Source organism: Pygoscelis adeliae, unplaced genomic scaffold (genome assembly GCF_000699105.1).
Source record: "Pygoscelis adeliae isolate BGI_AS28 unplaced genomic scaffold, ASM69910v1 Scaffold197, whole genome shotgun sequence".
Taxonomy (NCBI): domain Eukaryota; kingdom Metazoa; phylum Chordata; class Aves; order Sphenisciformes; family Spheniscidae; genus Pygoscelis; species Pygoscelis adeliae.
Window position 1 is genome coordinate 636,965 of NW_008825105.1, and position 9,648 is coordinate 646,612.

The following is a 9,648-nucleotide window of genomic DNA, read 5'->3' on the forward strand; positions in this document are numbered from 1 at the left end:
CAGACGTTGGGGACGGCTTTTCCGGTGTGGTTGAGATGGTGGTTGTGTTGTCCCTAACTCTGCTTTTCTGTGTGGGTGGTTTTTCACCTGACTGGCACTGGGCACGCTGGTGTCCTTGGGGAGCGTGACGTTGCGGCTACGGTTTGAGGGGGGGCGGGAAATGCATCTGTTCAGCTCGCTCAACGGTGTGTGGTGAAAGGGGATCCGGAGAAATGTAAGCAGCACCAGCGAAGTCCTGTTTTACATGCTGGCATGAAAGAACAGCGGTATGGAGGGACACCGATGTGTATGGACCCACGGAAGAGCTGTACGCTCCGGTCAGGGGGAGCAGTGCAGCTCGCAGGTTGCTGACGTCCTTTTTGTATTTGACTTCTGGTTAATTAAAGGCCAACTCCTTGCTACTGTGCCAACTTCCCGAGCTTTTGCAAATATCTGGGAGGGAATTAGGTGCTTGTACAAACAAAGAATAAGCGTCAGGAGTTTGAGTTAGGCAGTGTGCCCTTTCTATGTGGCTTTGCCAGCATGTCTCAAGCTGATATTTAGCGCCTGCAGGCTCTTTTCAACTCAGGTGTGCTCGTGCCATTCTGCTGTTACCCCAGTGCTCTTCCAGGGTAGGACTTCAGGCGCTTGTCTCAAGCTGCCCTTGAGCTGGCTTTAGTGAGGAGTGTTGGGGTATACCCAAAATAAGGACAGGGAAATGAGCTAAACACTTTTCCGTGCCCTGTGGAGGGCATGTCTGTACAGCAAAGAGGTTGTTCTCTGGTCCCTGCAGCCCTTTTCGAGTGATGACTCTGGGGAAGGAAAAAGCCAGACTGGTGAGGATGGATATAGTGTCCTGCTCTAAGGGTTGGTACAAGCGTCTTTGGACGAGACACCAAACTTCTGTGCGAGAAACACAAGCTAGTAGAGCAGTTTGAAAATCCATCCTAGTGACAGCATCGTGTGGCTGGAGGTGTTTGCTGTTGGTGGCTGCTCCTTCCTCAGCGCGGTGACCGGAGCTCTTCCAGCTTTGTTGAGAAGCTACCGCAGTGTGACTTCAGGGAAAGAAGGAGCAAGGGAGCTGAAAATCCTTGATTGATTCATAGCCTAGAATATCTGGGGATGCTTATGCTGCCCCTGAAGGAGATGCTGCTGCTGCAGAGATTGGAGATGGATGGGGTAGGGCACTTTCCACCACTGAGGTTCTCTGGTGCACTGAGGGTCCCCATGATGAACTTGTTTCTTCTGCTGTTTGTTGTTCCAGTGCTGCAGGGCCACAGGCCACCCGGGACCTGGCGGTGCAGGTCACTATACAAGCACCAACGCGGAGGGTCCATTTCCCCCATGCCTTTGGCCCCTATAAATGGCAAAAGTTTCTCTAAAGTGGAAAATTCAGTGTGCATAAACGATGTTTCTGCAGAGGAGAAACGTTCCTAAAGCTGGCTTGGGGTTTGGAGTCTTTATTGTAAAAACAAGCAGGCCAGCAGCTGAAGGAAGGCTCGCTGGCCAGCTTCCAGCCCCAGCGTAGCAGGGAACCGGCTTGTGGCTCACCCAGCTGCAAGGCTGCAGCGTGCGCCGCAGCTAATGGATCTGCTGTGAGGTTTCCAAAGAGCTGGCGTGCCCGGGTTGCGTGTTTCTTGGAGAACACCTGCATGGCTTGCTTTCCTAATCCCCAGGCGGGAGAGCAGGGTTTACGACAGAAATAGCTGGAGCCACTCTGCTTGACTTCAGATCCAAGCTTTCCCCAAAGGTCTGGGAGGGCTGGTTTCTGGATCCCAGCTTAAACTCTTTCATCCTTAGCTCATAAGTGGGGAGGCGCGGATAGGCTGAACGGAAAGTAGCTGCCTGCAGCGGGGTTTCTTTCCTGTGTGTGCAAGTGGAAGTGTGTAAGACCTGCAGCCCTCATGTTGACTCTTTGGAGAGAGAGCTCTCCCCTCTGGGGAAGGAAGGCAGCTTTTGCAACGATTAGCTGGAGATCTGGGCCTGCCTCGGGGAGCGAGCGCTCTCCCAGCACACCGTGAGTGCTCCCACCTCTGCCCTGGCCTGGCCAAGCGTGACCAGATGCCGGCAAGAAACACAGCCCGAGTTCGTGTGATGCTGAACCTTTAATGATAAGCCAGAGGAGACAGGTATGCAAGAGCCTATTTTGGGTTGCCTTTTGTTTTAGTGGATTTTTGCCTGACTAGGAATTTACTTCATACCCTCTTTGCTTGAGGGCTGTCTTCGGAGGCCATATGCCAACATGACTCATGCCCATCTCGTGCTTTTATCTGTCCCTCTTTGCTCTTCTCCCTTGCTCCAGACTCTCTCACAGCACTCCCTGTTCATTTTGGACCTGCCCCGTCCTGCCTCCCTCTGCTCCCAGCTGAAGGCGACTGGGGAGATTGCACGTTTCCAAACTGTGAAGCAAGAAGAGCTGTGCCTCATCATTAGTCCGAGGCCCTTCTCTGTTCTCCAGCAGCTTATCTGCTGAGCAGCTCCCACAGAGTCCACGCCGGTCCTGGGGTGGATCCGCCGTGGAAGACAGGGCTGGGAGCGCTGGCAGCGGTGACTTGCAGCTTACCTGGTTTGTTTTGCCATTCCTTTTAAACAAACCGCAAAGGGAGGGGAGAGATTTTTATAAAATAAAATACCCTAGATACGTATCTCTTGTGCAATGCCTATTATAGCCTCACCTGCTTCCCTCTGGGGACTGTGGATGAATAGCTTAAAAGGTTTACTGAAGGCTCTGTAATTACCTGTCCTTTGCTCCAGTGAGGATATTACTCCACAGCAGAAACGTTCATTGTGGAAGTATGGATGAGATCTGTGGCATCAGGAGGGATGAGGACCCTTCTGTATTCCCACAGACAAAAATACATTGGAGCTGCCCAGAGGTGACACAACCTGCCCTTGTGTCACCGAGGCTGCGGGGTTGTAACCCTGGCTCCATCTCAGATGGTGCTGTTCAACGAACGGGGATGCGTGCCTGCCAACTCCCCGCTGGTGGAGTGGGAATGGGAGGAACTGGCTGCCTTGTGCTCAAAGTGAAAAGGCTGTCAGGTTGCTAAGCAGTGCTTTTTAAGAAATTAGACGCAAGCAGACAGGAGTTGTAGCAGGGCAGGACGTGGGAGAGCACAGAGAGAAATTCAGGCAATGTTTCTAAATGTGCAGCTGTGGCTCTGGGTATAGCAGTACGCAGTGCAGAGTCCTCCATCTTCAGCAGCGTAAGTGACAGCACTGACATCCCCAAGCTGCAGCCCACGTGGAGCTCGTGCTGGCTGCTCATCCTTCGAGATGAGATAAGGGCCAGTGCGAATCCACAGTTTGGTTTAAGGCCCCTTTGGAAATACATCTCTAAGATGGATCATAGCATTAGATTTTTCTTTTTTCATCCCAGTAAAATCAGAGCTGGAATTTTATTAATGATTCTCCCTTCCAGAGTCCAGTTTTATTTGGGGCAAATGCAATTCTTGGCGTAGTTTCTCGTTCTCCTGGAGGTTAAGCAGCAGAAGCTGACTTGGGGCAGGGAGCAAACTGGAGCCTTGAGTTTTCTCAGAAGAGCAGGAAAGGGCCTTTGTGGGCATGGGACCGCACAGGCTGGAAAACAGGCAAACGTTTGCTGGAGCAAAGAGGGTCAGTTGAGGGTTCCTCAGCTGCCTCGCCAGCTAGCCACTAGCTGGGCCAGATCCTGGCCCTGAGTAACAGAAGGTCGGAGCTGGTAATGGGAAAGAGGTGGAGAAGGTTTGCAGCCCTATCAGCAAGGCGTTAACCCTCGGGTGGCTCAACAGCACTTCTTGGGCCTGAAGCTGGAAGCAAAAGGGACAGGAGCCCCTTGTTGGTTTGCCTGTGTCCCAGGACGTGGTTCAAGCTCTTCTGGAGCCACGGCTAAGCATAAAACACAACGTTTCCTTGCAAAGAAGTGGGATATGTCATGGCCTTGAGCTGCAGCTGATGCTCTGCTGGCATCTCCCCTCTGTCAGCCGGTGAGCAGGCTCTCGGGGAGCTCCCCGGAGCTCCTGCCCTGGGAACAGAGGGGTTAAGGGCACAGCGAAGCTTAATGAAGAGAAGAGCTAAATTAAAACAGCTGGCTGCATTGAGTTGGCCTGGCCATGCTGGATGACTTACTGCTTCGTAATCAGCTTTCTAAGTAGGCACAAGTCCACTGGCAGAGTGGCTGGAGCAGGGAAGAACATCTCTGTGTAGGAATAAAGCTAATGAGTGATTAGCTTTCGTTCGTCGCTTGCCCCGCAGGGCTCGGTGATCCCAACCCCAGGCTGGGTGCTTGTTTTTAGCATGGAGTTCGGACAGGTTGTTTGCAGGGGTGCACCTTTCCTGGGAGCTGCTCTCCGCTGCCTGTGCAGGTAAAACCCTTTGTTTTCTGCTGTTTTGTCTGAGCTGCCTTGCTGGGGGAAGGTTCCCAGCCGATGTGATAAATTCCCTGGCTGGAGCCCTGCAGGAGAGGATGGGGGTGACGGTACCCGGTCAGCAGTGCCATTTCTTGTTGTTTGATCCAGGAACTGGGCAGTGGAACAGAAAGGGCTTATCCTTCTCGGCTTCCCTGGAAAATCCACACAGATAAAGCCTTTTTTGGCTTAGAAAGTACGTGGTGGGAGGAAGGGAAATCAGATATGCGATTTGACGTCCGTGGATCTGTGTTCGCTTTTGGAAACGTTGGCTTTTCTCTGTGAATTGCACCAATTTCTCCCCAAGTGCAGTTTCACAGCTCCTTGCGAAGAGAGCTGAACGCACTGCAGCCTGCTTCTCACCTCTTCTATTTCAGACCTTGGGTTGTTTGCACAAACAACAGGCTCTGAAGTGAAATTCTAGATGTCCTTTAAATGGTCACGATGGGTCCTGACTTTGCCTTGTTGTTACCAGCTGTGACGGTGCTGTTGGGTCGGGCCGGGAGGAGAACCAGTGAGGTTTTTAAGAGTTGTATCCGGGAATTTTATTCAGGATGTGGGAACTTCACAAGGGGAATCGTGCTTTTAGTAGGACAAGGGCTGTGTAGATAACATGGTGGAAACTAGTTTGGCAAGGTTGTGTAATAACCAGAGAGATCCTCTGGTGCACAGCTTTAGGGCTTAACTTTCATAAGCACCTGAATCCACCTCCAAGCCTATCTGAGTCAGTGGAGACCAGCCCTTCTGAAAAAAACCCAGCCTTTCTCCCACTGTATCTAGTTCCTCACTGCGTAGTGAAGTTCTCGTGTAACTGGGTAATTCTGCTTTTTCCTGAAATGAGGTATTGAGTGTACCTCTGAATATTAACAGCTGTTGTATGATCTGGGCATTGCACGTCCTGTTCAGCAAAGTATTTAACTCTGGAGCATTTACTACAGCAGTGGACTCCCCTGCATGGCTGGCTGCTGACAAGCCTTGGACTTGTCCCAGTCAAATATCTCCTGGGGGAGTGGAGATGGAGGCTCGTGGACTGGATTAGCCACCCTGCGCCTGCTGCAGGACGCTGAACTTCCTCTCTCCCTCTTATCTGCTCTGAGCGTGCGGATTGCCTGGTCCTCGAGGCAGGGGCTCTTGCGTTTGTAGGCTCAGAACTAACGAGGGTTTGAAACCAGTGCAGATCTGTGGCTTTTTTGAGAGCGTCAGCAAACACCAAAGCAGGGGCAGAGCTGCTCTCTGCAAAGGAAACCCAGAGAACTGAGTGCAAAAAGGCTTTATCGGGTCTGAGAAATACGAGATCATTGGCAGCTTGGACATGAAAGAGCACACGAGGATGGGAACGGAGTTACTTCTCCATCCTCTTCAGGGTGCTCCTTTTAGCTTCAGCAAAGGCAGCTGGTATTTGTGGACCCCTCTGTGCCCTGTAATAGTCCGTGGGCATCCTGCAGCATCTTTGGGAGCTCTGTGAAGTGATGACTTCCCGCGTGAGCAAGCGCCACCACATCCTGGGACGCTGGGGGTGGCATCTCTGCGAGGAGCCGGGGCTTTGCTGTGGGTTGCGATCGTGGTGTGAAGCTGCTCTGAACCCAGCGACAGCAGATTTCCTGCTGTAAAACTTGTCAGGTTGATGACTAGCACCATCTAGGCCTCGTAGGCAAACTAGCAGTCGTGCCCACTTTTTGGTAGAGCCTTCTGAAGGGTAAGGGGGCGGCTGGCAGCCCCAGAGCCGGACCTTCCCGCTGCACGTCCGTGCTGCTGCGTGACTTGGGCTGCTCCGGCCGCTTGTTTCCAGCAACCCGGCTTTCCGGGCACTTCCGAAAGCGAGCGGGGGGGCTCGCCTTCCCCCCGCTTTCACCTCCAAGGATGTCTTAGGAGCTGTGGTATAAGGCGCTAATATTGGTAACTGAAGCCTTAGTGATCCAAGAAGGCGTTAAGCATTAAGCTTCCTGAGAGCATCCCTCTTGAGAGAGCGACGAGTGGATTTTCGTTGTGAAACTTTAATAACCCACAAACAACCCTTCCTTGCTCTAAAGGCTTTTCCCTTGTGAGCGTATCCTCTCACTAATGAGGCACGAAACCTCTCGTAGCTGTTCTGCTTATTTCATGACTTTTAGACTCCTGGTACTCTTGCAAAGCTCGGTCTCAGAGCTGGGAGCTGTATTAAAAGAGCACCTCCAAATTCTGGAACAAGGCCTCCCTCGTTAGGGTCTGATTAGCTGTTGTGTAGTTTTCTGGCTTTCCCGGTGCCTGTGCTTCCCCGCTCCCTCCTGTCACTCTTTCAAGCCAACGACCACGTGATGGCAAAGTCAGAACCTTGCAGTAAGATAAGTCATTGCTTTTAGAAATCTCTGTGCTTTTCTGGCTGGGTTGTCCTGTGTTTTCCTAGAACTGGCAGTTACATATCACTTCATGACTTTGTCCTTGCCTCAGAACTTGCAAAATCTATTTCTAGGTGCTGCTGTCTGATTAACCTTCACCAGAAATCCCAACTGAAATGTATTCGTTTGAGTTCCTTTTTCTGCTGCCTCTTTCTCTTTAAAATGCTTTCTCTTTAAAAGCATCTTTAAAATGCTTTTGCACGTGAGCTGCTTTTTAAAAGGTCTTTGCAGATGAGCTTTTTCCAAACCCTGCCTCGTTGCCTGCTTTATTTTATTCCATCCCTTTGTCTGTCCTGTATTTTTTCCCTTGTGATGTTGTCTAAGATAGGAACAAGCCCACGTCGGATTGCGAACCCACGGCAGGGGAAGCAGAACAAAGTGGGAGTTGCACAAAGTAGGAAATTTATCATCCCGCTAAAAAAGCCGCTTGGGTTGTTTGTCAGTGGGGTCACCCCAGCTGACACAGCTGTAGCTGAAGCCCTTCAGGTCCCTTGGATGCTAGGGCGGAGCGGAGTTGATTTTCGTCTGCTGTCCCTCCTCCATGGCAGCCTGCGCTGTCTTTTTGGGTACAGCTCACGCGTTGTTTCCTAACTGAGTGCTAAGGAAATACGAAATTTTTGGGTGCGCTGATAGATTTTGCTGATGGCAAGTGGAAACAAGGCCAGGGAAGAATCTGGAGTTGCGGTGGTGCGCTCGGAGATGGACCTCTGCTACGTGCCTTGCAAAACGTGTTCGGACCCCACTTGAGTCTGGCTCGCGTGCTGAAACGCCGGGTTTGTGTGATCACGTATCTTGTGAAATGTTCCTTTTAGGAGCTGTGTCGTTCTCCCACTTCGCAAGTAAGTGATGCTCGGTGCCAAACGAGGAAAAGGTCCTCAAAGAAACGGCACGGTGCGCGCCACCCCTGTAGGGCGTTCATCACCGCAAAGGCTACGGGAGCTCCCGGAGAAACCAGCTGGTTTCAGGAGCGCTCCCTGAGCGAGATGTGCCAACCCAGGTGCTGGTCCTCTCCCAAAGAAGTGGATTTAGCTCCGTTTGAGGTACACACACGCAGATGTTGGCAAACCTCCCATGTGTGACTGTACAGGAAGACTCGGAGAGAGCACGGGGCTTTTCTTTGTTTTCCTCTTTGTTTTTTGATTCGGTGTGGGAGAAGGAGTCCAGGCCCTAAAAAGAGCAGGAGGTTAGGATGGAGCACAGCAGCAGAAGAAAAGAGGGACGGGCACAGGGAAATGCTTGACCAAAGGCTTGTGGTGTTTGTCAGCAGGTCTGGCTCACCCGTGGAGTTGTATCTGAGTCATCTGCAGCGCAGAAGACGAGGTGGAGGTGAGGAGGCCACGGCTCAGTGCCACGGGAGAGGGCCTCCTGAGCTCCAGACCTTTGTTCCTGGGTCAGTGCTTCCTGGCTTGGGCATTCCCAAGGGAAAAGCAGTCCTGATAACGTGAAGTGCTCTGTGGAAATAATGACCGATGCTTTCCATGGGGAAAAGAAAAGAAAAACAGCACATGCTTTCATTTCAAAGGGGCTTTGATTATTTTGAAAGCTGAAGAAACGGACTCTGGACTTTTGTGGGGAATTTTCTTGTCCTTTTTCCTTACCTTTTTCTTTTCTTCCCCTCCCTGCCCAACCTCTCTCACACTTTTTTTTTTTTAAATTGAAAGTGGAGGTGGGAAAAATGGAAACCATTCTCTTTTATTTTAAAATGTGGTGGTTAACTTCTGTAAATAAATAAATAATGGTCAGCTTGGTTGAAAACTTGCCCTCTCCCCATGAGAGAAAGCACGCTTTGGGGGAAAACCGCGTACTTCTTCCCTGTAGTTAAAAGACATCTCGATTCCCTAAACTTCCTCACTTTCTCTGCTTTCATCTCCCTTCTGATCCCCTGTGACTGTGCAGTAAGTGCTGGTAAGGGGTTATTTAAAGGTGCTGTGAAATGCAGCATTGTGCTCTCTGTCTTGCTCCCGAGTTTACGAACCTCCTTTCACTTCGTTTGTTTGCCCTTCGGCTCCGTGAAACGGGACCAGCTGCAGGAGATGACCTGGTAAGGGTACGGAACTGGCCTTCCTAGAAGCAGCATTAACTGCAGCTGGAGCTGCTCAGGCTTAACCGGGATCTGAGCTACAGCTTGTGTGTTTGGGGGTGGTGGGGCGTCCCCAGCAAAAATGCACCTGGCTGTGCGGGGCTTTGGCTTCTACCCGCGTGTCGAGCAGGACTCAGCTTTGTGAGAAGGCAGCGGGGTGAAATGCGCGGAGAAGACTCAGCAGTAACGCAGCTAACCTCTTACCGGCATGTGCCTAGGAAACTGAACGCTGCGTGTTTTGGCATGTGCAGTGTTTGACAGTGAAGTGCTCCTCAGATTTTTTTCTTCTCTGCCAATGGGTGGGAATCTGATGGCGAGGCGGCGAGGGCTGTTTGCTCGGCGGAGGGAAGTGGAAGAGCGCTGCCTTCTCGGCACTTCACCTTCTGCTCCCGATGCCTGATCCAATGGAAAGTAACTCTGCTCTCCAACTGTTAGGGAGAGTGCTTTTTTTAGTGGATACCTCGGGACTGAGACCGCTCATCTGTAGGCCAAGGCAGTGCGCGTTAGTAATAAACAGTACCTGGCCACGGAAGAAGCAGTTTCCTGGGGACTCGAGTGTGGGCATGGGCCGCTTTAATGAGCTTCAGCGTGATTAAGGCTGCTGCTGTGCCTGCAGTCTCCTGCCTGCCCTCCTGCAGCAAGCCCGGGATCGCCTCTCCCTTCTGCTCGGTCTGGGGGGCGCGAAGGCCATCGCGCCTTTGCCGCCAGCGTGTGAGGACCGGGTGAGCCGTGCAGAGGATCCGGGGACGGAGGGCAGCCACCACGCCCTGGCCGAACCCCGTGGCCGCCTGCGGGGAGTACCTCCGGGGGGGTTTCTTGAACCGGGGGG